At 34.3% G+C, this 27,935-nt stretch overlaps 1 long non-coding RNA gene across 1 annotated transcript in view; it reads left to right on the plus strand.

Moving 5' to 3' along the window:
* LOC309653119 overlaps nt 1-13,265 on the plus strand; it is a 63,649-nt gene extending 50,384 nt beyond the window's left edge. The window contains exon 2 of the long non-coding RNA XR_014258992.1: nt 618-13,265. This is a non-coding gene — a long non-coding RNA (uncharacterized lncRNA). The remainder of the gene's footprint in view (nt 1-617) is intronic.
* The last annotated feature ends 14,670 nt before the right edge of the window (nt 13,266-27,935 follow it).

Consider the following 27,935-nt stretch of genomic DNA (forward strand, 5'->3'; position numbering starts at 1 on the left):
TCTTAGGTTGCAAGATGTGTTAATGGTTGTTCATTTAATCATGATCGTATATATAACATATAATAATGTATAAATATATATTACTTTTATGTAGCAAATATTTCTTTTAAAATGTAATAACATGTCATTATGAAAGAGAAAGAAGATAATAATGAATCTATTCCCTCTGTTCACTCCTTTTTTTTAAACAAATAATAACCTGAAATATCAGGTGCTATATTGGAGGAGCAGAATTCAAAGTGGACCCTGGGACTTACTGCCCTCCATGTGCATAAAACCTGAGACTGTAAATGTAAGGACGTTCACTCTCGATGATCAGATTATTTGGCACAGTTAACTTTAAGATAGGGAGATTATCAAGGTAAGCCTGACTTAATCACATGAGCCCTTTATTTTTTAATTTAATTTTTTAAATTTAATTTAAATTTAATATATTTATTTTTTGGCTGTGCCACGTGGCTTATGGGATCTTAGCTCCCCAACCACGGATTGAACCAGGGATCGAACCCAGGCCCTCAGTAGTGAAAGCAGAGTCTTAACCAATGTACTGCCAGGGAATTTCCACATGAGCCCTTTAAAAGCAGAGAATTTTCTCTGTTTTTTTTTTTCCCTAACAGAGGAAGAAGTCAGAAATTTGAAACATGAGAAGGATTCAACATGCTGTTCCTGGAGGTGATAGACCTGAGAAGGAATATGAGTGGCTTATTTAGCTGAGAACTGCCCACAGTGGACAGCTGGGAAAGAAAATAGGGACCTCAGTCTACAACCAAAAGGAACTGCATTCTTCCAACAACCTGAATGAGCTTGAAAGCATGTTTCTCCAGAGCTTCCAGGTGAGGACTGAGCCTGACCAACACCTTGATTTTAGCCTGAGCAGAGAACCCAGACCTGCTGTGCCAGGTTTTATGGAAAACAGTATGGAGGTTCCTTAAAAAACTAAAAATGGAACTACCATAGGACCAAGCAATCCCACTACTGGGCATATACCCTGAGAAAACCATAACTCAAAAAGAGACATGCACCACAATGTTCATTGCAGCACTATTTACAATAGCCAGGACATGGAACCAACCTAAATGTCCATCGACAGATGAATGGATAAAGAAGATGTGGCACATATATACAATGGAATATTACTCAGCCATAAAAAGAAATGAAATTGAGTTATTTGTAGTGAGGTGGATGGACATAGAGTCTGTCATACAGAGTGAAGTAAGTCAGAAAGAGAAAAACAAATACAACATGCTAATGTGTATATATGGAATCTAAAAAAAATTTTTTTTAAATTGTACTGATGAACCTAGTTGCAGGGCAGGAATAAAGAGGTAGACATAGAGAATGGATTTGATGACATGGGGTGGGAGGGCAAAGCCAGGACGAAGTGAGAGTAGCATCAACATATATGCACTACCAAATGTAAAATAGTTGGCTGGTGGGAAGCAGCCTCATAGCACAGGGAGATCAGCTCGGTGCTTTGTGACCACCTAGAGGGGTGGGATAGGGAGGGTGGGAGGGAGGCTTAAGGGGGAGGGGATATGGGGATATGTGTATGCATATGGCTGATTCGCTTTGTTGTGCAACAGAAACTAACACAGTATCATGAAGCAATTATACTCCAGTAAAGATATATTTTAAAAATGAATGTTGCTTTAAGCCCCTAAGTTTGTGGTAATTTGTTATGCAGCAATAGAAAACTAATACACGATCTTTTGCAGGAGAAAAACAAATCTGGAAATATGGGTTAAATTTTTCTAATGTTTGAAAAGCTAAGATCTGAAGAAAAACATTTCTACTTAAATCACGTCTTACTTTTAAAATATTGTCTTCTGAACTGACACATTGGTTTATATGATGTCTGAAATACTCTATTGTAACTTCCACTCCTAAAAACTCTTTTGGAATTTTTACTCTTTTCAAATATATCTGACTTTTGAATACATGCTGAAAATTCTGATTATTCACTTATAAATGCTGCAGGATAGGAAAAGTAAAGTAATGGACATTAGCGACACCATACATATGATGTAAGGATACCTCAAAGCACTGAAATATTGTTCATTTCTAGGGCTCATTTCACAGTTCATCCATTGTTATCAGTAAAATTGTATCTCACCAAAAGATATGTTGAAGCCCTAAACCCCAGTACCTCAAAATGTGAGCGAATTTGGAAATAGAGTTATTGCAGTGTAACTATCTAAGTTAAGATGAGTCATATCGGAGTAGGATGGACCCTTAATCTAACTGGTGTCCTTGTGAGAAGAAAAGAGACAGATTCAGAAAGAAGATGGCCACAGGAAGATGGAGGCAGAGATTAGTCTTATGTGGTCACAAGCCAAGGAACACTGGGGCCACCAGAATCTGGAATAGGCAAGGAAGGATCCTCCCCTAGAGGCTTCGGAGGAGCATGGCCCTACCAAGACATTAGTTTTAGACTTCTAGCCTCCATAACTCTGTTATGTTGTTATGTGCTATGGCTTTAAACCACTCAGTTTGCAGTACTTTGTTACAGAAGCACTAGGAAACTAATACAGATTCTTTTACTGGTAAGTGGGATGCTGCTGTGACAAACACCTAAAAATGTGGAGATGGCTTTGGAATTGGGTAATGAGTAGAGGCTAGAAGAATTCTGAAGCATTTGATAGAAAAACCTTAATTGCCTTTGAGAGATTGTTGGCAGAAAAATGGACATTACAGACAATTCTGGTGAGGTCTCAGAGAGGAGAGCTGTAAAGAAATCTTTTATTGTCTTAGGGAATTATATAGTGTATATAAAAGTTATGTATATATAACTAAATATAGATACTATATAATAATATATATAATTTAATATAGACATGTAATTTTATATAGATCATCTTGTTGCTGGAAATATGAATGTTAAAGGTGCTTCTGTTGAGGTCTTAGATAGAAATGAGGAACCTATTGTTGGACACTAGAGGAAAGGTAATCCTTGTTATAAAGGAGCAGAGAACTTGTCTGAATTATGTTCTACTACTGAGTCCAAAGTAGAACTCGTAAGCAATGAACTTTTGATATTTAGCCAAAAGGACTTCCAAGTAAAATATGGAAGCTGAAACCTGGTTTCTCCTTGGTACTTATAGTAAAATACGGGAGGAAAGAGATAAATTGAGGAAGGAATTGCTTAGCAAAAAGGAACCAGCTCTTGATGATTTGGAAAATTCTCAGCCCATCCAGATGGTGTGCTCTGGAAACAAGACCAAGACTGTGGCTGGATAAACATTTACAAAAGAGTTTAGGCAATGAACTTATGTTACTTATAGAGCCAATCACCCATCTCAGCAACAGCCAGGAAAAAAGATAGAGTTTTCCAAAAGGATTTGTGGAGAACTTTGTGTCTAATGGGGTGGATCCCCATGATATCCACTGAAGACCAACAAATTTTTGAGGATTTTATACTGGCAGAAAAACTGCCAGTCTGAACTGAAATGGACAGAGACAGGATGAATTGAAGGAAGAACAGCTCCAAGGTCAGAGCCATGGATTCAGAGCCTGGGGCTAATGGGACTTAATTAGCCCAAGAGTGTGGGACACCCCTGCCCCAAGCAGGCCCAGATGACTAAGCTTCAAGTCATTGATAATATTTCTCAGGAATTGAAATCTAATGAAATTTGTCCTGTTGGGTTTTGGACTTGCTTGGGACCCACAACCTCTTTTTTCTTTCAAGGTCTCCCTTGGGCAATAGGAATGTCTACCCTATGCCTCTCCTACCACTATATTTTGGAAGCAGATGACTTGCTTTCTGGTTTTATAGGCCCTCAGGAATTTTGCTCCAGAAAGAACCATATTCAGTCTCATTCATACCTTACTTAGATGATTTATAAGGTAAAATTTGGAACTTTTTAAGTTGATTATATTTAGATGAGATTTTGGACTTAGAGTTGACGCTAGGATGGGTTACAATTTTGAGGGACTTGGGGATGGGGCAAATACATCTTGCACTTGGGAAGGATATAAATTTTAGGGGTACACAGGGTGAGCTGTTGTGGGTTGAATTGTGTCCCTCCCAAAAGATATATTGAAGTCTTCATCCCTAGTACCTCAGAATGTGAATTTATTTGAAAATTAGAGTCATTGAGGATTTTAGTCGTTAAGGTAAAATGAGGTCATTCTTTAGTAGAATAGGTCCCTAATCCAGTATGACTGGTGTCCTTATAAGAAGAGGAGAGACAGACACAAAAACTATGTGATGATAGAGACATTATATTTACACTTCCACAAGCCACAAAACACTCGGGGTTACCAGAAGCTGGAATAGGCAAGGAAAGATCTCCCCTGAGAGGCTTTGTTGGCCCTGCCAACACCTTGATTTTAGACTTCTACCCTCCAGAACTGTGAGAAAATAAATTGATGTCATTTTAAGCCATTAGTTTGTGGTACTCTGTTATGGCAGCACTAGGAAACTAATACATCATTATGTAAATAATCTGTAAATATAATATGCAAATTTTGATAAAGATTTGACAATTGTTGTCATGTATAGAATCCAAACCTTGTGAAATCATTCATATTTACCATGTTTTACTTACATCACCCTTTGAAATCTACAACAGTTCGATGCTTAGATTATCTTGAAGGAACAGAAAACAACATCATAATGTAATCTATTGCCATTTCACATGTAATAAAGCAAGACGTGATGTTATTGGATTATTTCTTTCCATAGCTGAGTTCAATAAGGATTTTCAGATCTTTGTTATTTGAGGTAAGTAAAGTGAAAACATCTGCTGAGATGACATAAATTAGTTTATGATGCCTTTAACGTTTCATTTCTTATTACTGTTGACCTACAGGATGAAATTTCTGGCTGTTACCATATATTATAATCTTGCATCACATTTTTAAAATTCAGGATCCAATTTTAACCAAATACATACTGACTTCAAACAAAAATGAAGGTGCAATTTATTATCTGCTCATAATCTTTCCAAAAAAGTATATAATGAAACATCTCAAAATCAAACTCCAAAATAATTAATGTTAGATGTTGACTGAAATATTGAAGTTAGGCTTTAATTCATTCATTTATTGAATAAGTTATATTTAGGAGTAGAAACTTTTAAAATCTGAGACCTTATCAAAGTTGTCCATTATTCTTGGTTGCCAAATAACTTTGCTCAATATAAATTATAAGTAGATGATAGATAGATAGATAGATAGATAGGTGATAGATAGAAAGACAGACTTCATTTAGAATGTTTTGCTAAAGAATTTTATTTTCCTGTGGAAGTAAAAGGGAATACATTAAAGGTAATTACTCTATCATTAATACAACCAGGGACATAATAATCTGCATATCTGAAAAGCTAGTCACTTGCCTTCTCCATTGGTCAACCATTATGCATCACAATACTAGGAAGATAACCAGAAACCTTAGTTCTTCAAGAGATTTGGGATGTTGGGGGAGGGAGGCAAAAATTTGGAAGGAAAATACTATTTGAGATAATTCTTACCATAGGCCAAACTGTATAAATGAGTTAGCAATTATTATATATCTCCTTAAGTGATCTTGATAATAATAAATTATATGAGGTATGTGTTATTAATCATCATCTTTGGCTCAAAAAATAATTAACCTGCTCAAGATTATTCCATTATTATGTAGCAGAGTTAGCATTTAAAGCCTGGTCTGCATGCCACGAAAATCTATAATTTTTCAGCTATATTTGATATTCCCTGATAAGAGACAACTTAGTACCTATGTACTTTGACATAAGAAATAACTTCTAGGCAAACATCAGTCCCCAAATATTAGCACTATATACTGTGACATATTGATACCTCATAAGTGAACTTGAGTTCTAAATAAAGCTCTGAAACTGCTTAAAAGAGTCAATCAAACCAAATTTTAGGAAAACAATGACTTAATTCTTTGCAGTTTCAAAGGGCATAGAAATATCATGATCCAGGATCATGGGGTCGAAAGTGACATAAAATAAAATAATGATTTATATGGGGCATCTCCCAGGGCTGAACACAGTTTGTCCTGATCCAAATTATTATACTTAGTAAACTAGTCTCAGCTTCCACACGACTTGACTTTAATAAGCATACAGATGCGAACTAGATGGTCCTGTCAAGTCTGATGCTGTTTGGTGTTCAAGTATCTTTCAAATTTAGGGATCATCAAATTCTTTTCCATACATTGTGTTCCTTCAGAAAACCTGATTTAGGCAATATTTATTATTTAAAACCTATTCAAATTAGAAAATTCTTAGTCTCTAGAACCTTGAGACACATTTTATAACATTATATAACATGAGTTCCTGCTCTATGGCAATACCTTTAATAGCAATAAATCTCCAGGTTACTTCATAGTTAAAAGAACTATGAATTTACTCTTACCTATAGAAGAAATAGTTGGTTTTCAAATATTTATTCTATTTTTACATTTGTGGAATTGTGTATGATTATATCTTTAATGTTTCTCTGCTACCCAGAAAGTACACATCACAGCTAAAGAAGTGCCAAAAACAAATACTTTCTGATTGCTGAAAACAATCTTCAAGTCATACTATTAATAAAAATAGCCATTTTTAGATAAAGATATTATAAAAGCACCAAGAACATATTTCCTAATTTGTTTACCAGAGGACAAAGAAAGACTGAATCATATTTTACAAATAATGTTTATGTCTAATATTTAACAAATTTTAAAGAGTTTGCATTTATTGTAACATTGTTAAATAAAAATATAAAGCTCTAAAATTCCTTAAAAACCTTATGCTTTGCTTGTCTTATATATGTCCTTTTTTGTCTATAGAATATATCTACTTATTCTCATATTTTACTTTATTTTTTGTTTTAGATATTCAATTCATGTGGGCTTTTGTGTCATATCTTCCATTTAGGACTAGCTGCAACAAAAGTGACCCTGTAAATGAGATGAAATATCACAGGTGTGTGCATCTGCGTAAGATATATTTAATAAATATGTAAATAAATCAATTTATCTCTCTCCTCAGGCAGAAAAGTTGTATGAATTCATAAGCATTACTTTGAATTCTACTGAGTGCACCAAAAGTATTTCCAGGAAGTACTGGAGAGAAAGTTTAAATTTTATATTTGTCATATGGAATACAATATTGGCATCATCATATACAGTTACTCATTACAAATTCAGAGGCTGCAAGGCAGATCTGAAATCCAGCATTATTTACCATTTCCAGCCAAGTTTCATAAAGCAGAGGCTGAGGGAATGCAATGAAATTCAGAATTATAATATGCCATTCTATTCTAGTCTGACAATTGAGGTAAACATTCTACATGGACTCTCTTCATCTGATTTCTACCGGCAGAATGATATTTGTCTAACCTGATACAACTGGTAGCCTTTCACACTTTGCATCATGTAAAGTATGAAAACATGAGCAATTGTCTGTGAAATTTCCAAGAAAACCAAACTAAATAAGTACAAAACATAGATGAAATTTTTTTTGACTTTGTCTATAAGGTAACAGTGAAGTGAAAACCTGAGAGAAATATATACAAATAAGTAAATATTTTTAACCAAATTCCATGAGTATTTCAAACAATGATATTGATAAGGCACAGATTATCCAGGTATCCAGATGTTTTTCTCAAGTCTTTTTTTTTTCTTTTCTTTTTTTTTTTTTTTTTTACTTTTCTTGGGTAAACATAGTACACATTTTACACAATAGTTTGTGTACTCTAAAAAGCCTCTCGATTATGTAACTTTGATTTTTGCATAAAGTTTCCAGTAATTTAAATAATATATCATAAGTACTTGTAAAATTAAGCCAAGCAAACAAGGAAAAAAAACTCTCATATGAAGTGACATTCTATAAAAGAAGAACATATGGATGGCCAAACTGGGTCAGAGTAATTCTCTATCCAATCAAATATTTCCTCTCAGAGAAAAGAATGTCTTAAATGTCACAAATGGCTTCCTGGATATTACCTTCAAAATGTTAAAGAAAAACAATAATAATACCTTATATCTGGATAGTGCTCTATAGTTTGCAATGTCTATTGACATACATATTCACCACAACTCTATGAGATATTTTCCACAACTATAGAAGATTAAAAAAAGACAGATGATAGTTGTAATGGAAATAACTGCCATATTCTTTTATATAAGAGAAAACTAAAAGATCTTGCCTTAGATTTCCAAGGCTAATAAAGGAAATTTAGGCCCACTATCAAAATCTGGTGACTCATATATTTTGACTACTGTACATCCATGGGCTTCCTAGTTCCCTTAAAAACACCTTTTAGATCCATCATCCATGTAACTATTTAAATGCTTATTTAAACTATATTATGTGTTCTTTTGTACCATTTATTGAGAATAATAAAAGTCTGGTTATTATTATTCTTTACTTAACCTAAGCTTGCCTTTCCCAATCAAATGCATCCAAATTTTAGTACTCTCAAATGTTGTGGAAAAGTTTGCATTCGATTTGGTATGAGTCTATTGATTTTAATCACAACTCTTCTCAAATTTTTCAAAGTAAATTTCAAAGTAATTTCTCAAAGTAATAATCTTTCTAGTCAATCACCAAAAATATTATATTAATTGGTTGCCTAATAAATATTGTTTTAAAATTTACTTGAAAAAATGTATTATCTTTTACTAAATTTAATGTCCATATACTTTAAGAAGCTAATTATTGTAACTGAACATTTTACTGTCTATTTTGCGATACAAAACTGGCCTCCAAGAGGCCAAATAGTAGTAATTTAATCCATAATAAATAATAATACTGAAAACAACTGTGGATGAAGTAAATGTACAACTATGTGTATTAATTATTCAGATGATTTTCTGGGAAATTTTAGCAAGTAATTCAAGCTTGTGTGTAAACAAAAATCTCTTACTATTTTCTCTGAATAATCATTGTACTATTTTCACAAGTAAACCACAAGGGTGAAAGACTATCTGTTAATAGAGGCATTACTGTTGTAAGTTTAAACAAATAAGAAGCACAGACATTTACCTTATTCCCACATCACAGCTCTCAGCTGAAAAAATAATACCATTAAAACACTTAAAGTAGTAGAAGATAATAGCTTCAATGTTGGAAACATATAACTGGTAAAGTTGCTGATAGTTGCTCTTGTCAGAGAACTTCATTTATAAGTAATTTACAAGTTCATAGAATGCTGTTATTTAAAAAGTAGCTTTTCCTGGACTTTCTTAGGGTAAATTCTTAAAAACTGTGAAGAAATTGATCATTCATTAATTCATTACATAAACAGTAATTAACATTTACCTATAATCAAAAAATGAGGCTAGGAGCTTGAAAACCCTGAAGGGCAAAAAGATGCATACAATGTAATACTATAATTCTGTGATAAATACTAGAATAGCATAATATTTAAGAAAACACTATGGTAGCAGATACATGTACACAAAAGACATGTAAAAGAATGGTCACAGCAGCACTGTTTATAATAGAAAATGATTTTAAAAAAACCCAAATATCCATAAACAGTAGAGCAGAAAAAGGAACTGAGAATATATTTATACAATGGATTACTATGCAGTCATGGAAAATAATGAACTATACTGCTACACACAATGATAGATTGAGGACAAATCTCACAAATATAAAATTCAAAAACAAAAGAAAAATCCAGACACAAAAGAACATATACAATATAATGCCATTTATATATTTTTAAATATGCAAAAATAATCTTTGGTAATAGAATCCAGAATTGTGGTTATCTTGAAGTAAGACAGGGTGATAGCTGGAGTGTGAGTAGGTAAAGGAGGCTTAACACCATTTTTTGAAGAGACTATTGTTTCACCACTGTTTATTCTTCTTAAAAATTAGTTGACTGTATATGCTTGGCTTTGTTTCTGGGCTTTTGATTCTGTTCCATTTTCTATGTGTCTGTTTTGTGTATGGCCATACCACCCTGAATGCACCTGATCTCGTCTATGTGTCTGTTTTAATGCCAGTACCATACCATTTTGATTACCATGAACTTTGTAATCAGGTAAATGTAATCCTGGTTTGAAATCAGGAAGTGTGATGCCTTCTAGTTTGTTCTTCTTTCTCAAGATTCCTTTGGCTTTCCAGGGTCTTTTGTGATTCCATATGAATTTTAGAATTGTTTATTCTATTTCTGTGAAAAATTCCATTGCAATTTTGATAGGAATTACACTGAATCTGTATATTGCTTTCAATAGTATGGTAATTTAAACATTAATTCTTCCAATCCATGAATATGGACTATCTTTCCATTTGTGTGTGTCACGTTCAATTTCTTTCATCAATGCTTTATAGTTTTCACCCTTGATTAAATTTGTTCTTAATTTTTTTTATTATAGTTAATCATACTGTATTGTATACTGGAAATTTGCTGAGGGGAGATTTCAGGCACTCTTAACACACAAAAAATGGTAAGTGTGTGAAAAGATAAATATGTTAATAACTTTACTGCAGTAATCAATTCACTACGTATATCAAAAAATCATGTTGTCCTCCTTAAATATATGTAGTTGTTTTTTAAAAAAATAAGATAAAATAAGACACATGTATAAAAAAAGAAAGAGAGCAAAGAATTTTAAAAAAGGAAGCCTGGTGAAGAATATTCCAGGCAGAATAAACACCATCAATTAAGACATGGAGCTATGAAAGCATGTCATAATGTTTGAAAAGTCAAATACCAGTTTCAAAGTACGAGCTCTAAGTCAAAAAGCCGCAGGTCTAAGATCAGGCTGTGCCACTGCCAATAAGATTTGGAAAATTCATTTAGCCTAAGTTTTCTAAGCATTTACCTCTCTTGTCTACAAAATGGAAATTACATTAGTAACTAACTTCTGTGAGTATTTGAACCTAGAGAGAATGTTTCAAAAGCCTGAGCTCTAACCTCCACACAATATGGCCTCTCCCTAGATTATAGAGACTCTGAATTCAATTGTTTAATTAAAGATCTCTGTTTACCTAATATTGTCAATTACTATCGTGCTTTGCTAAAAGTCAAAGGTAAAGCTCCTGCTAGAACTGTTCTTCTAAGTTTGCTGTTAGAATAATGCATGTGATCATTTATCCCATTTATTCCATTGTCACTCGTGTCTTAGCAAGGAAGAAGCAACCGTCACCCCACATTTCCTCTTCCTGGAAGTAATACTTGAATTCCTCACACGTGCTTGCTCTCATGACTCTTCCTTATTATCTTGCAAATTCACAACAATCTCAGACTATAAGTTTCCATTAGTTAATTTCAAATCTCTGCACCAGAAGAACACTAATAGCCGTTGCTCAATCAAAGTGCATTAGCAATTTTGTCAATGTACTTAAAAATAAGTATATGAACAAACAAAACAGATGCAATATCTTGAAATAGTGAAAGTCAGCTAATCTTACATACTGCTAGAAATCCATTTGTCAGCAGTTGCCTACAATTCAAAATATGTGATGAAATAAAATTGTAAAACCTCTCTTGCTGTAATTGTATAAGTAAATATTTGTTAACGTGGAAAAATTAGGTATTCACCAGAAAACAAAATATCCACAAAATATCTTATTATATAATGTGATCAAAGAGAAGGGGGGGGGCTTCCCTGGTGGCACAGTGGTTGAGAATCTGCCTGCCGATGCAGGGGACACGGGTTCGAGCCCTGGTCTGGGAAGATCCCACATGCTGCGGAGCAACTGGGCCCGTGAGCCACAACTACTGAGCCTGAGCGTCTGGAGCCTCTGCTCCGCAACAAGAGAGGCCGCGATAGTGAGAGGCCCGTGCACCGTGATGAAGAGTGGCCCCCACTCGCCGCAACTGGAGAAAGCCCTCACACAGAAACGAAGACCCAACACAGCCAAAAATAAACATAATAAGTAAATAATAAATAAAAATTAAAAAAAAAAGAGAAGGGGGGGCAATAGAAATAATCACAGTCTTATAAAGACTGAAGAAATGTTCACTTGTTAAAGAACTTTGTGAAAACAGTAAGGGATACTGTCTTACTGGTTGATTTCATCTAGAAGAACCTGGAGGTAAAGTAGAAATGATTGAAACCTTTTACAAAATCTGACCATGTTTAACCTAGTGTTTGGAACAGTTATGGAAGGGCATGATAGTGGATTGAATGTGGGGTGTTAGAGAAATAGAGGAGTGAAGAATGACTACAAGTTCTGGCATGAACAGCTGGAAACATGGAGTTGCCACACAGGAGGTGAAGAAAACTTGGGAGAAGCAGGTTTGGGGAGGAAATTCAAGAGTTGAAATTGATGGCAAAATAAAAAAGATTATCAAATGCATAGTTTAAGAGAATGTGTCAAAGAAACTGGTGATCACAGGAGGCAAGAAATGGTTCTGAGAGTCAAGGAAAACAAATTAACTTTATTTTTAATTGAGTTACAAGATTAGTAGATCAGAACAATTTTCAAGATGATTTATTACCTTAACTAAAGCAAAAAATGAGACAACTGAAAAAAAATGTGACCTAGATAACAGGGTTAGGGGGATTTCTAACTTGGTAGACAACTGGTCTTAAAACCATATTATTTGATGGGTCATTGACAAAATTGGAGGAAGCTTTCCAGTGGTCTGCCATAAGCTTTTGCACTTGGTTCAGTCTTGTTCAATATAAATAATATAATTTACAGATGACAAAACAGAGAGATATAGTAAATGTATAGATGGCAGAATTGAGATTTTTTTAAATACTCAATAAAAAATACTCAAACAAAATAGCAGACTATGAAGCCCCAAGCTCTTATTCTCCCATTGATACATGAAAAAACAGCAAAAAACTGGCTAAAAATCCATGTAGAAGCTTTGGGAAACAAATTTGTCAGGAACCAAGCAAATGCCCAATCAAGAAAAACAGCATTCAAAGCAATAGAAAAATTGATGACACTTTTGCTCTTCCTTACTCTATCCCGTCTCTGATGCAACCTGATCTTGGTCTGGCAAAAGTTCCAGCCCAGTTCTCAGTTCCCTACCTTAAACTGGAAGCAGTAGATCAGACCTTATTTGCAATGGTCTAACCTGTCTGGGGGCTGACTGAAGGACTGGTCTCTGTTTTGCCTAACTCAGAGCTCAGGTGGAAAGAAGTAACATAACTCAGATCTCAGGCTGGGAAGTAGCAGAAAACAGTGGACACCACTCATAAAAGCAGTAGGGAAGGGACTTCCCTGGTGGTCCAGTGGTTAAGACTCCGTGCTTCCACTGCAGTGGGCATGGTTTGGGCACAGGTTCAAACCCTGGTTGGGGAACTAAGATCCCACATGCTGTGTGGTGTGGCAAAAAAAAAAAAAAAAAGCAAAGCAGTAGGGAAACTACAGGTCTGCAGGTGCCTGGGCCAAGAGATTATAGAAAGAGTACAATAGAACATCAAAGGCCTTGAGGAGAAGTTGTGGTGAACCTCTTTAGGAAATTAAGACACTTAGAAGAACCTATGTATTCAGGGGAAATGAAGAACCTACACACAGGCCGAAACAAGAAGCATGGTCAAAAAATATCAGAATACACTTTAAGCTTTCACCTTGGGCTAACACCAGGCCTTGTAACCAATGTCCAACTAATTAGTAAAGAACTTCCCCAGCAAATAGCCAATCTGCAAAGATAGGGAGAAATGGCTGTTTTTTTCAAGAGCCAAATTATCAATAGCAACAACAAAAATCTAAAGGCATAAAAAGAAACCGGAACACATGGCCCATTGAAAAAAAAAAAAAAAGTAGCAAAAAGCATCTCTGAAGGAACACAAGCATCAGAATTACTAAACAAAGACTTTAAAACAAATGTTTTGAATATTCTCAGAGAGCTAAAGGAAAGCATGGAAAAAGAAGTAAAGAAAATCAGGAAAATGATATATGAACAAAATAAGATATCAGCAAAGAGACTGAAATTATAAGAAAGAACCAAACAAATTCTGGAGATGAGAAATATAAAAACTCAACTGAAAAATTCTCTAGAGTGTTTCAACAACAGACTTGAGAAGGCAGAAGAAATAATCAGCAAACTTGAATACAGGACATTTGAAATTTTACTATGAATAGCAGAAAGAAAAAAAATGAAGTGAACAGAGCCCAAGGGACTTACTGGGTACAATCAGGAGACAAATGTATGCTTAGGGAGTCCTAGAAAGAAAAAAAGAGAGAAAGGGACAGAGAGACCACCTGAAGAAATAATAGTCCAAAATCCCTCAAATCTGAGGAAAGCATAGTTAGAAATCACAAGGAAAATTAGAAAATAACTTGAGATAAATGAAAACAAAAACACAGTCCACCAAAACTTATGAGATACAGTAAAAGCAATGCTACAAGGGGGATTTATATTTGTAAATGCTTAAATTTAAAAAGAAGAAAAATCAGAAATCAACAACCGAAGTTTATATCTTAAGGAGTAAGATTTTAAAAACAAACCATAGCCAAAGCTCACATAAGGAAGGAAATAGCAATCATAAGAGAAAAGATAATTAAAATAGAGAATACTAAACAATACAGAAAATCTATGAAACAAAAAGTTGGATTATTGAAAAGTTCACCAAAATTGGTAAACTTTTAGCTAGATTGCCTAAGAAAAAAAGACAGATGGGAAATTACTAAAATCAGAAAGTTGAGACTATTCACAGTTTTACAGAAATAAAAATATATTATAACATATTACTTTGAACATTTGTACACCAACCAATTAGATAACCTAGATGATATGGACAAATTCTTAGAAACATACCAGCTACCAAGACTGAATCACAAAGAAATAGAAATTTTGAATAGACTTAAATTAGTAAGGAGATTGAATCAGTAATCAAAAACCATCCAACAAAGAAAAGCCTTGGATCAGATTGCTTCAAAGGTAAAATCTACCAAACATTTAAGGAAGAATTAACAACAGTCTTTCTCAAACTCTTCCAACAAACTGAAGAGGAAAAAACACTTCCTAAGTCAGCCTACTGGGGCCAACATTACCTTTAATGAGAGCCAGACAAAGACAATGTTGAAAAGCCTAAAGATTCCACACACACACACACAAAAACACTGTTAGAACTAATAAACAAATTTAGCAAACTGTTTGATACGAAATCAACACACAAAAAATCAGTTGTGTTTATATGCACTAATAATGAATAATCTAAAGAGGAAATTTTAAAAGCAATTCCATTTACAATAGCGTCAAAAGTTATGATACTTATGAATGAACTTAACTAAGGAAGTAAAAGACTTCCTGGAAGTCTACAGTGGAAACTACAAACCACGGTTGAAAGAAATTAAAGAAGACACAAATAAATAGAAAGAAATCTCATGTTCACAGATTCGAAGACTTAACAATAAAATGTCAATAGTACCCAAGGTGATGTATAGATTCAATGCAATCTCTATTAAAATACCAATGATATTTTCTCAGATATATAAAAATCCATCATAAAGTTCATATGGAATCTCAAGGGACCCCAAATAGTCAAAACAAGCTTGAAAAAGAAAATAAAAATGAAGAGTTTTACACGTCCTGATTTCAAAATATACTACAAAGCCATGGTTATCAAAACAGTGTGGTAGTGGCATAATGATAGCTATATAGACAAATGGAATAGAATAGAAACCCAGAAATAAACCCTCACATAAATGGTTAAATGATTTTTGACAAAGCGTGTTGAGACCATGCAATGGGGAAAGGATAGTTTCTTCAACAAATGGTGTTGGAATATGTGATAAGACTGATCTCCAGAATTTATAAAGAACTCCTACAACTTGACAACAAAAAAATCCCAAAACAACCTGCTTAAAAAATGGGCAAAGGACTTGAATAGACATTTCTCCAAATAAGATATCTAAATGGCCAATAAGCACATAAAAACAAGATGCTCAACATCAATAGTCATCAGGGAAATGCAAATCCAAACCACAATGAGATACCATTTCATACATATTAAAATGCCTATTGAGGAGTCCAACTCCTGGTTAAAAACCAATGTGTGATTTTTCAGGCCTGACCATAGGCAATTACAAAGGCTTTACTTGACAGGCCTCCTGGTGGGGTGGGGGTGGGGAAGCTGTTCTCCCCACACCAGACTTGGGGCACAACCAGTGCATCACAATCTCTGAAGAGTGTTACAGACAAGGTCTCAGTCTCCCCTAGCTAGTCATGTTCTTCACATATTTACATTCCTAGCCCTGGTGCCTTGATTCCTAGGTCTCTTCATCTGAGGACTTCCTCCGAGGTCACCTTCAGGCACCTCTGCCAAGACCTCCTTATGGAGGAAGAGGGGAGAAAACTTGAAGTCACTTTTATCTACTCTGACTCAGTACCCAGTACTAGTCGACTCTTAGCCCTCCCCCTGACCTACCCCCAACCCTAGAGTCCATAAAACTGTTGGAGCCTTTTATTTGGGGCTCTCTCAACAGTGAGAAGAACCCCATGTCTGCACTGATACACCCATGCACTGTTCCACGGGGGAACAAGGGAAGATGGCACTTTTACTGGTTTTAGTGCCTTTCTTATACTATCACGGTAAGTGATTAAAGGCTTTACTCTTTCATTTTTGGCTTGTTGCTTTAATGGGTTACTGTGACATCTAACAGCTCAGCCCTCACTCACTCTCTCTTTCTCTCTCCCAGCTCAGCATAGCTCCTGACACCTATCATAAAAAAAGAAAGGAAGGAAGGGAGGAAAGAAGGAAGGAAGGAACAGAGGGAGGGAGGGAGGGAGGGAGAGAGAGCGAGAGAGAGAGAGAGAGAGAGAGAGAGAGAAAAGAAAGAAAGAAAGAAAGAAAGAAAGAAAGAAAGAAAGAAAGAAAGAAAGAAAGAAAGAAAGAAAGAAAGAAAGGGAGAAAGATTATAAGTGTTGACAAGTATATAGAGAAACTGGAACCCTTTGTCATTGCAGGTGGAAATGTAAAATGGTGCAGGTACTATGGAAAATGGTATGAAAATTCCTAAAAATATTAAACAGAATTATATGACCCAATAATTCCACTTCTGGGTATATACCCCAAAAAAGTGAAAGCATGATACAGTACTCATGTTTATATAGTATAGTATCATTATTCACAATAGCCAAAAGGTAGAAACAACCCTGGTGTCCGTCAACATTTAAATGGATATGCAAATATGGTATATACATACAATGAATTATTATTAAACCTTAAAAACAAATGAAATTTTGACACATTACCACATGAATGAATCTTGAAGACATTATGCTAAGTGAAATAAGCCAGTCAGAAAAGACAAGTATTGTACGATTCGTGTTATATGAATTTCCCAGAATAGTCAAATTCATATAGACGAAAAGTAGAATAGTAGTAACAAGGGGGTGAGGGTGAGGGAAATAGAGAGTTATTATTTAATTGGCACAGAATTTCAGTTGTGGTGATAAAAGTGTTCTGGAGATAGATAGTGGTGATGGTTGTACAACAATGTGAATATAATTAATGCTACTAAACTGTACACCTAAAAATAGTTAAAATGGTAAACGTTATGCCATGTATATTTATTTCACCACAATAAAAAATAACATATGGAAAAAAAGAATACAATACTTAGGGATAAACTTAACCATGTGGATGAAAGAATTGTACACTGAAAACAACAAAATATTGCTGAAAGAAATTAAACAACATATAAATAAATGGAAAAGCATCCTGTGTTCATGTATGTTTTACCACAATAAAAATTACTCAATATAATGAGACTTAAATTAATAAGGTTAAACTGATCAGGATACAGTAATATATGGTATGGTAAAAAGACAACGCCAAAATCTCACTGGCTTAAAAACAGTAGTTTGTTTTCCCCTCATATTACATACCCTACGTGTCCACTGTGTAGATTCGGGAGGGCTGCTCTGCTCCACAGGGTCCTCACACAGGGACACAGTTTGACTGAGTCTCCACTATCTGGATGGTTGCCATTTACTTTAACTGACACAGGGAGTTATGAGGGGGAACAAGACACACATTTTAAGATCTCTGCTTGGAAGTAATACTTGTAAGTTCTGCTCACATTTTATTGCCTGCTCAAAGCAACTCTAATGGCTACACCTATTTTCAAAGGAGAAGGGAAGTCCAATCTTCAATTATACCTTGAAAGGGAGAAGAATGAGAAATACTAGTGAGTAATTAATAATGTCTTCCACAAAAATAAAATGGAATTATCCTCACATTTGCTGTAGTTATAATTATTGTTGTTATTACCGCATTTACTCTGTATAGTGCTTTAAACATTTCATACAAATAATCTCCCTTGAACCTAAGAATAACTCATTACTCTCGCTGTACTTACAAAAACACTGCAGATAATAAAAGTTAAAATGTTTGTTCAAAACTACAATAGGAATGATAATAAAGGACCTTGTCAAGAATACTGGCAGGGAGCACAAGGGAGATATTAAGAAACTAAGGGGCATGTCAGAAGTTTTCACGTCATGCCACATACGTAGCCATTCATTCATAAAGATGGGCCACATGGTCCAAATCAAGAGAGAATAAAATGCGCTGTTCATTCCTGGTGGGATGAGGTAGACTGATTCTGGAAGCATGGAAAATGTTCTGAAAGTGCAGCTAGGGAGAAAAGCACATTCTTTCTACTAATTATACACTACCTTCCACATGTTAATTTTGAGAAAATGCCACTAGCGACTGAAAATTTTTTGAAAAGGCTTACGGAACCAAAAATTCAGTTAAGATGAGTATACAGTTAAGGTTGGTATACCTCAGGGCAACATCACCAAAATGTTCAAAACATCTATGAAGGAATTAGTACCAGGAATGGGCATTTTCTCTGAAGTATTAAAATTTATGTTAATTATGCTTCAAAGTTTCCCATTCACAATCCTAAAAGTGTTTTTCTTTATTTCCATATGCAGTATTCAACATTACATCTGCTTGTGTCTATATCAGTGTTGTTTTATTATAAAGTTCTAGCTCTATAACTGAATGTCATTCCTTAAGATATTCCCTAAATGGAAAAATGTTCTATGTATTTTATTTCTAGTAAAGGAAAACACATAAAAATTGAATGAAAATCTCATAGAAAAGATTGCTCTATAAACAAAACAGTAGTGGGCACATAGTTAATAACGTCACGGGCACTCGTCACTCAGAAAGATATTAACCCACCTAAACACCTCTGTTCTTCTGACAAACTGCTAAAGAAAAAAAGAAAAAGAAAAAAGAACCTTCCATCAAATTCCCCACCATGGATGGATAAGCAGAAAACCATGTATCTGAGTGACAGACATTCATTCAAGAGCAATACTATAACTGGTTTTATTTTGTTTATGTAACATTTGTACTCAAAATTTTTAATATTTCATGTTATACTTTATGAAAAATTAAAACGCAGCTTCTTTACCAAAGAAATTAATCCTTCTAAATGGATATTTCCAAATCAGAATATTGCAGCTTTAAATTTTTGTCACTCGTTTTTTTTCTTAATATGTTTGTTTCTATGATTCTATACCTTCTTCACATCGATAGCAATTCCTAGTTTACATTTGATCCTGTATAAGGTAAGTAATTTCTCATGGTTAGATATGCAGAGGTATGGTTCATATAAGGGAGGCTGTAAGTAAAACTGTAAGAATTATCTACCTGTCCTTTCTACATTTCTCTCCAGCAGAGAACTCCCCGCTCTCATTGGGATGAGAAACAACTCTCCACTCCCTTCACTCCTCACAACCATCCATTCTTAACAAAACCAACTCACACACGGATCTTATTAAGAATTCCCTGCTGAGGAATTTTAGGCTTAAGATAAAAACTTTACCTTAAGCATTTGGCTCATTCATTTCTTAAAATTTGTTCACGCATATGTATTAAACATTTTTCTTCTAGGCACTGTGTTAACTATTGTGAGGACAAGTACATTAATCTGATGCTACAACTAAAGTGTGGGCAAGGAGCAGAGGGAGAATGAGGTGAAATTTAATTGCCTCGAGGAATCAAGAAGGTGTTCCCAGAGAAAATGAAATTTAATCTGGGTTTTGATGATGAGTAAGGTTCTCCTGAACCCGAGAAAGCCATTAGGATGTAAAGCATTCTAAAATTTGCTTAACACATTCACTGTACTGAAAGTTGAGGATGGAGCCATTTTTAAGTGTGACAGAGAGTAGATGAGGATAGGGGAGGAGTTATAGCATCCCTCAAAGGATAGCACAATTGTGGCTTTATATTCTATTTGAAGATACTCCTGTTAAGTTATTTTAGGACAAATCTTTGGGAAGCCTGCATAACAGAATGCATTGTTATATGGCTTGGCTTTGTTTCCTATCCCTCAGGTAATTTAAATGGCACAGAGTCAAATGCAAAAAGAAAAAAAAATGCCAATTTATATGGGTATGTTAAGCCATAAGAAGCTACAACATGACTGTTTGAGTTAACAAAAAGCATCAAATAAGCTTCAAGAAAAGTTTAAAGATAAGTAAATGGCAGGCAATTCACTTCAGGAGGGGAAAGAAGGTAACATAAACTGTTTTATCTATGCTATCACTTAAGACCAAGGGGCAGGACTTAGGTCATCATTGACAGTGAATTACTCTAGAAAATAACAAAAACAAAGAACCTTACTTTCTCTAGTATCCCTATACTATACACTGGGGTTCAGCTGCAACTAAACTACACTAAATTTGGCAACTTCTATTGGAGAACTAGAAACAGAGAAGAAAAAGCTTTAAAGAAGGGTATGTCAAGGAATTCAGAGGATGCCAGATTTATATATATATTCAGACTTAAGGAAAGAGCAAGAATAAAATAGGATGTAAATAAATTCTTTGACATTTGAAAAAGATGATGATGATGACTATGACCACAGCTACAATTTAGTGAGCACCAGGCATTGGTTATGCAATTTACATACACTACCTTACTTCAGCTTTACCACATGAAGAAGGTATCTTAAGATCTAATTCATGGATGAGAAATATAGAAATACATTGTATAATGAGTGACAACTACAGAAATATGAGCCTCCTCTATTGTTATGGTCAATACAAAATGTCATAAAAGATACCATATTCTTAACTCAATATTTAAAAAGCCTTTAGACATTTCTCTGAAGAAGACGTACAGAAGGCCAACAGGCACATGAAAACATGCTCAACACTGCAAATTATTAGAGAAATGCAAATCAAAACTACAATGAGGTATCACCTCACATCGGTCAGAATGACCATCATCAAAACGTCTGTGGAGAAAAAAGAACCCTCCTACACTGTTGGTGGGAATGTAAATTGGTGCAGCCACTATGGAGAACAGTATGGAGTTTCCTTAGAAAACTAAAAATAGAGTTACCATATGATCCAGTGATCCCACTCATGGGTATATATCCAGAAAAAAACTATAATTCAAAAAGATACATGCACTCCAATGTTCATAGCAGCACTGTTTACAATAGCCAAGACATGGAAACAACCCAAATGTCCATTGACAGATGAATGGATAAAGAAGATGTGGTATATATATACAGTGGAATATTACTCAGCTATTAAAAAGGATGAGATAATGCCATTTGCAGCAACATGGATGGACCTAGAGATTATCATACTAAGTGAAGTAAGTCAGAAAGAGAAAGACCAATACCATATGATATCACTTATATGTGGAATCTAAAATATGACACAAATGAACTTATTTACAAAACAGAAATAGACTCACAGACATAGAAAACAAACTTATGTTTACCAAAGGGGAAAGGTGGGGAGGGATAAATTAGGAGTTTGGGATTAAAATATACACATTACTATATGTAAAATAGATAACCAATAAGGACCTACTGTATAGCACAGGAAACTATACTTAATATCTTGTGAAAACCTATAATGGGAAAGAATCTAAAAAAGAATATATATATTGGGTTGGCCAAAAAGTTCGTTCAATTAGTGAATACGTTGTTCAATAAAGTTCTTAGTGAAAATGAAAAATTTGTTTTTTTACTTAAAGCAGATGAACCCAGTATATACATATGTACACACACAGATATATATGTGTATATATATATATATATATATATATATATATATATATATATAAACTGAATCACTTTGCTGTACAACTAAAACTAACACAACATTGCAAATCAACTATATTTCAATGGAAATTAAAAAAAAACCTAGGTACAATAAAAGTATTATATTTAATGTTCATAACTCTAAAAAAATTTTTTAAAAATTTAAAGCCTTTATAAGACCTGATTTTAGTAACCGTATATAAACTTATTATTTGTCTTTTATATAAAAAATAAATTCATGGACAAGGGTCAGTAAGATAATGGTAATGAAATCAAATTGTTTTAAATATCCTAGATAAAATAATCTTTCATTTTTACTTTAGTATAGCTAACAAATCCAGACATGACTCTTTTCAGTAAGCTTTTTTGCTGTATGATTTTTCTATACCTCCACTTCCTGCACAACTTTTACATGGCTCCCACAGCAGTGCTTTCCATACTGATATGAAGTGCTGAAATTATTTCTTCTTTTTACAAAACTCAAATATATCATTCTACTGCACAGCTTACCACAGACTCTTCATTCCCTTAAAAGTCTATATTCCTGACTGTGTACTATAATCACATAACTCAGGTAAAGATGAAATATTTTTGTATTTGGACACCTATATTTTTATATACCTACATTAACATGAATGTCTGTGTTATGATGTAGGACATGGGAAGTAAAGCGTTAGAGGGATTTTACCTTTGTTCAACGAATATATTGAGAATTTACAATGTGCAACTTACTATGAAACTCCCTTTTCCCACCTCTTCCCCCAATAAAAAAAGTTTAGTTGTCCCAAGCAGGAAATGAGATTGAGTAGGATAATGAAAGCATACTCACTGATCTTTGTGATCACAGCACTTATATATGATGTTGCTTCCAAGGTAGAGGGGGGTCAATCTTTGAGAAAGCTTTGGATCAGCAGCACAGCTTTAGCCAAGGTTGAAATAAAGAAAGAGTATATGGGATCTCGTCTTTTATCTCAATCCATGTAAATAATTATTTCAACTTTTTCTTTCTTAATAACTGAAAAGCATTTATTTCTGTATTCAAAGTATGTATATGCTTTACTAATACAGAGATTAATAGAATCATAAGGCTGGATAACACATTCCAGAGGCTCTAATTTGGTAGAGTGATAATAAGAATTAAATTAATTTAGGATAAGAGAGAGGAAAAAAAAAAACGGAAACCTTAATTCTACAAATAAAATGAAAATCAATTTTTAAAATCTATGAATAGATAGCTTAAAATCATGTAGTATATATTGTAATACATGTCCAGATATTTAACTGAGTACATGTCAAAAATTTTTGGTGCTTGGTGATAAACACACAAACACACACACACACACACACACATTCATACACAGATATTATTACAAAAACTAGGTTCTTTCAAACAATGATTGAACCCAGACTAGCACAATTCCTGCCAAAGAAATACAAATTGTAAAATTAATAAACCAGTTTAAATGTTCAAATACTTACACATATGCTTTAGAAGTTATAATTATTTTATCCTTTATTCCCTGAAATAATTCAACAGATAAATTCAAATCATGGTTAATTAAGACAATGTTATACACTTGAAAGATATTTAATTTAATTGTTCAGTGCTATTTTTCTTATTCATACCTTGAGACCTCTTGTACATTACCCCAGAGGATGAATATGATCAGAGTGATTGTAAATTTCTTTGAAATTTTCACCTAGGGAAGAATGATCCAGAAAGCCAAATAGAAGGACTAAAGTAAAGCCAGACAGAGAACAATTTTTTTCCCCTTGATCCCTTATATTTGTTCAGAAATACATAACAACATGAACAGAATCCTAGTTATAGGTAAAAATGAAGGCATCTCTTGAAAAATGCTTGAGATGGCTGGGACTAGTTCCACTTTTATTCCCTTCCCGTTTCACAAAATAGATATTCTATTGACTATATTTTTTTTTCTTTTTTCTCTATCAGTGAGCAAATGGCATAGACACCTGATTTCACCAGAAAATCCATGCAATTGGTGGGGAAATAAAAGATATTCTTCTCTCAGTGCAAATCAAAACTACAATGAGATATCATCTCACACCGGTCAGAATGGCCATCATCAAAAATCTAGAAACAATAAATGCTGGAGAGGGTGTGGAGAAAAGGGAACACTCTTGCACTGTTGGTGGGTATGTAAATCGATACAGCCACTACGGAGAAGAGTATGGAGGTTCTTTAAAAAAACTAAAAATAGAACTACCATAGGACCCAGCAATCCTACTCCTGGGCATATACCCTGAGAAAACCATAATTCAAAAAGAGTCATGTACCACAATGTTCATTGCAGCTCTATTTACAATACCCAGGACATGGAAGCAACCTAAGTGTCCATGAACAGATGAATGGATAAAGAAGATGTGGCACATATATACAATGGAATATTAGCCATAAAAAGAAACAAAACTGAGTTATTTGTAGTGAGGTGGATGGACCTAGAGTCTGTCATACAGAGTGACGTAAGTCAGAAAGAGAAAAACAAATACCGTATGCTAACACATATATATGGAATCTAAGAAAAAAAAAAAGGTCATGAAGAACCTAGGGGCAAGACGGGAATAAAGACACAGACCTACTAGAGAATGGACTTGAGGATATGGGGAGGGGGAAGGGTAAACTGGGACAAAGTGAGAGAGTGGCTACCAAACGTAAAATAGATAGCTAGTGGGAAGCAGCCGCATAGCACAGGGAGATCAGCTCTGTGCTTTGTGACCACCTAGAGGGGTGGTATAGGGAGGGTGGGAGGGAGGGAGACGCAAGAGGGAAGAGATATGGTAACATTTGTATATGTATAACTGATTCACTTTGTTATAAAGCAGAAACTAACACACCATTGTAAAGCAATTATACTCCAATAAAGATGTTAAAAAATAAAAAATAAATAAATAAAATTAAATTAAAAAAAAGATATTCTTCTCTCACACTGGAATAAAGAACACTTACTAGAATTTAAAATAATGATAATGCTTATTGTACTTGACATTGGAATTAGGATTAATATCTGCAGAACATTTTACAGTCAAAAAGCACATTAATATATATTATCTTATTTGGCTTCTCAGCAAAACTGTGAGGAAATAAATGTTATTCCCAATTTACAAATAAGGTTCAGAATGCCTGCCTCTTATGCCTGAACCTTTTTTTCTAACAGCAATTTGGTTTACTATATGATGGTTACCAAAAGAGAACAGTTGCAATGCTGTATATTAGACATTAAAATGTATATTTCTACTGAATCTATTAAATATCCAAATGCTGCTGTTATTTTTGATAGCATCTTCCATCTAAAACAGTGACTAATTGGTAACTTCTAATAGGAACTGAGTTACCCTCTAGAGCAAGAACTTCAAATAAACAGCTCTTCATGTACACTATTTTCTCAAACCTTTCTTTGAAGTCAAAGTACCTGGCAAAGAATTTTCCACAAAGGCTCTAATATTTTAACAATGAAATGTCTTTTATGCGTCTGCGATAGAAAAACATTGGATACACCTGCTTTGGAGGAATAAGAGCTCCCTTCTCCAGGATGAAGGTGGTAACTGATGAAGGGACATTTGAGAACTCCAAAGCTTGTTCACCTCTTATTTTACATTCATCTCATAAAATTGTGGCAGCTTTCCTAGTGTTACTATCTAGTTTAGTAGTCAAGGACTATGTTTGACAATAAATCATTTTCAAGCCCTTTTTGATATCTCTTCCTTTGCCTGGGCTACAGAATCCTGAAAAAGCAAAAGTAGAATAAACAAACCTCTCTGGGAAGGTGACACATTGTACAGCTGCAGTATATCTAACATACAGACATGCAGGTTACAATAATTCTCCTCAGTGTAACAATTTTAAATGTGCCCTAGTTTAGTGCACTCATCATTTCCTTTACCAAAAAGCAGTTAGAAATAGAGAGATGGAATATGATATTTAAGAATATCCCATACTTTTAATTTTAAGTCTTTGTATAAAACCAAAAGCAATTTTAATAGAAAATACTTCCTGTTTCATCATCCTCTAATTTTCATTACCAAAAAAAAAAAAATGTCTCATGATCACTTTGAACATAGTCCCATCCTAGATGTGATGGGGTTTGCAAGAGCCTCTGTACAGACAGTAACGGCCCGCACAGAACTTCCAGTGACTGTACAAATGCACTCACATACTTTTACTAAGAGGAAAGAGAATAAAGGTGACTGTTATTAATAATATTTCTTATGAAGGTTACAAACAGAATGATCACTAATTGTTGGTCACTTACTTTAGTCTCATTCTTTTATGGTCAAGTTAATTTTCTTTCAAGTAAGGAGTTAAAATTGTAAAGATTTGTGAAAGTTACTTGAATTTAACTATTTTTATATTATTAGCATCTGACTGGTACTATATCCTCACATTTAAATAAAACTTTTTTTTAACTGAAAGGCAGCTTCTCTAACTAGTGAAGTTGTATGTATAATGAGAGGATCAGAGATAAAGATGACAAAAAGAATCTGCATTAATTTTAAGTGATCATTTCTCATTGATGAGTAATCCTCCATGTAAAAATGGCAGGAATCTCTCTACTGTAATAAAAGGTGCAATAGCCTAATAAAAGGTGCAAAATTCTCAATTTATGAGTACTCTGGCCTTAATGTGACAAAAGGATATTATATTAAAATGAAAGTATTAATTACCCAGTATTTTGCAACAGGCAGATCCTTGCCATATAGAGTAACACTGTGAAACAATGGAATGGGTGTCAAAAACATTTTGAAATGGCTGATTATTAGACAAAGTTCTGGACTACCCTACTCTATTCAAAGTCCCCAGGGCCTCTTTGATTTATATAGTGACCTAGTATGTGCACCTCAAACCTGAGATGGAGTGGTTGCTAGAGCAAAGTCCCTTCTACAGCCTCATTCTGCTTATATCTATTGATACTTCCACAGTACTGGAACAACAATGACTGCAAAATGAGCATTTCTGCTATAAGCAATATGTGCACTATTAAGTGAACCTCACGGTCTGCAAAAGCACTCACTTAAAAGAAAAGGTTCTGTGGGGAAAAATATGTTTGAGCAGTCCACTCAAACTCTATGTAAGTTGTGAGAAGCAAACAATTTTTTAAAAATCCTAATAAAATAATAGCACTGATTACAAAAAGATACATTAAACTAATAAATTAAGAACTAAAACAGTAAATGTAAGATTTTATCTTAAAAGAAAAATGTAATGATAACTTGATGGAAAAGTTGTGAGGAGAGTTGGAGTTCTTGAAACAAGACTAAAATGCACAAAAATGTGGAAAATACATGCAATAAGCACTACCAAGACAGGGCATATGGACATACTGAGCTTAGAGGAAGATGATATCAAGAATGGACATTGGGTGAAGTACAATATGTTTCTGTGATTTGCCATGTTAGGTTGTGTTAGTCTGCTTTAGTTAAGCTGTTGTTACATGGTGGCACAGACTATTAACAACCTAGGAAAAATCGTGAAACAATGGAATGGGAGTCCATGCAAAAATAGCCATAAATGTGGCTATATGACATGCTTTGGCAGATAAAATGTGTTGATGCTTTACTTTCTACCCTGCTCCTTCCCTGTTACAGTAATTGGAGAAACATATCTTGATGTAGAGTTGCCATAAGCAATCTGGAATGCCAAGTCAACACACAAATGCTTCGTGGAGTTGCCTGAACCCACAGGAGAACAGGTGTGAGCAAAGAATAAACTTTTGTTTGTCTTAAGCTACTGAGATCAAGATTTGTTTTTTATCACAGCATAACCCAGCATTTCCTAATAATGCAAGGAAATTGCAGGAAAATTTGAAAATGTTTCCTAAAAGAGGCAGTGATTAACATTTTCAAGAAAAGCCTTTTCCCTCACAATGAGAGTGTTCTACCTTAGATTTTCCACCTGTTTGCAACTTACTGCACCTAGATATGTTGGTCAGCCACAGACCTCAGAGTCCATGGTAATGTAGACTTTGTGGC

Source organism: Balaenoptera physalus (assembly GCF_965194825.1).
Source record: "Balaenoptera physalus genome assembly, chromosome: X".
Classification (NCBI taxonomy): Eukaryota; Metazoa; Chordata; class Mammalia; order Artiodactyla; family Balaenopteridae; genus Balaenoptera; species Balaenoptera physalus.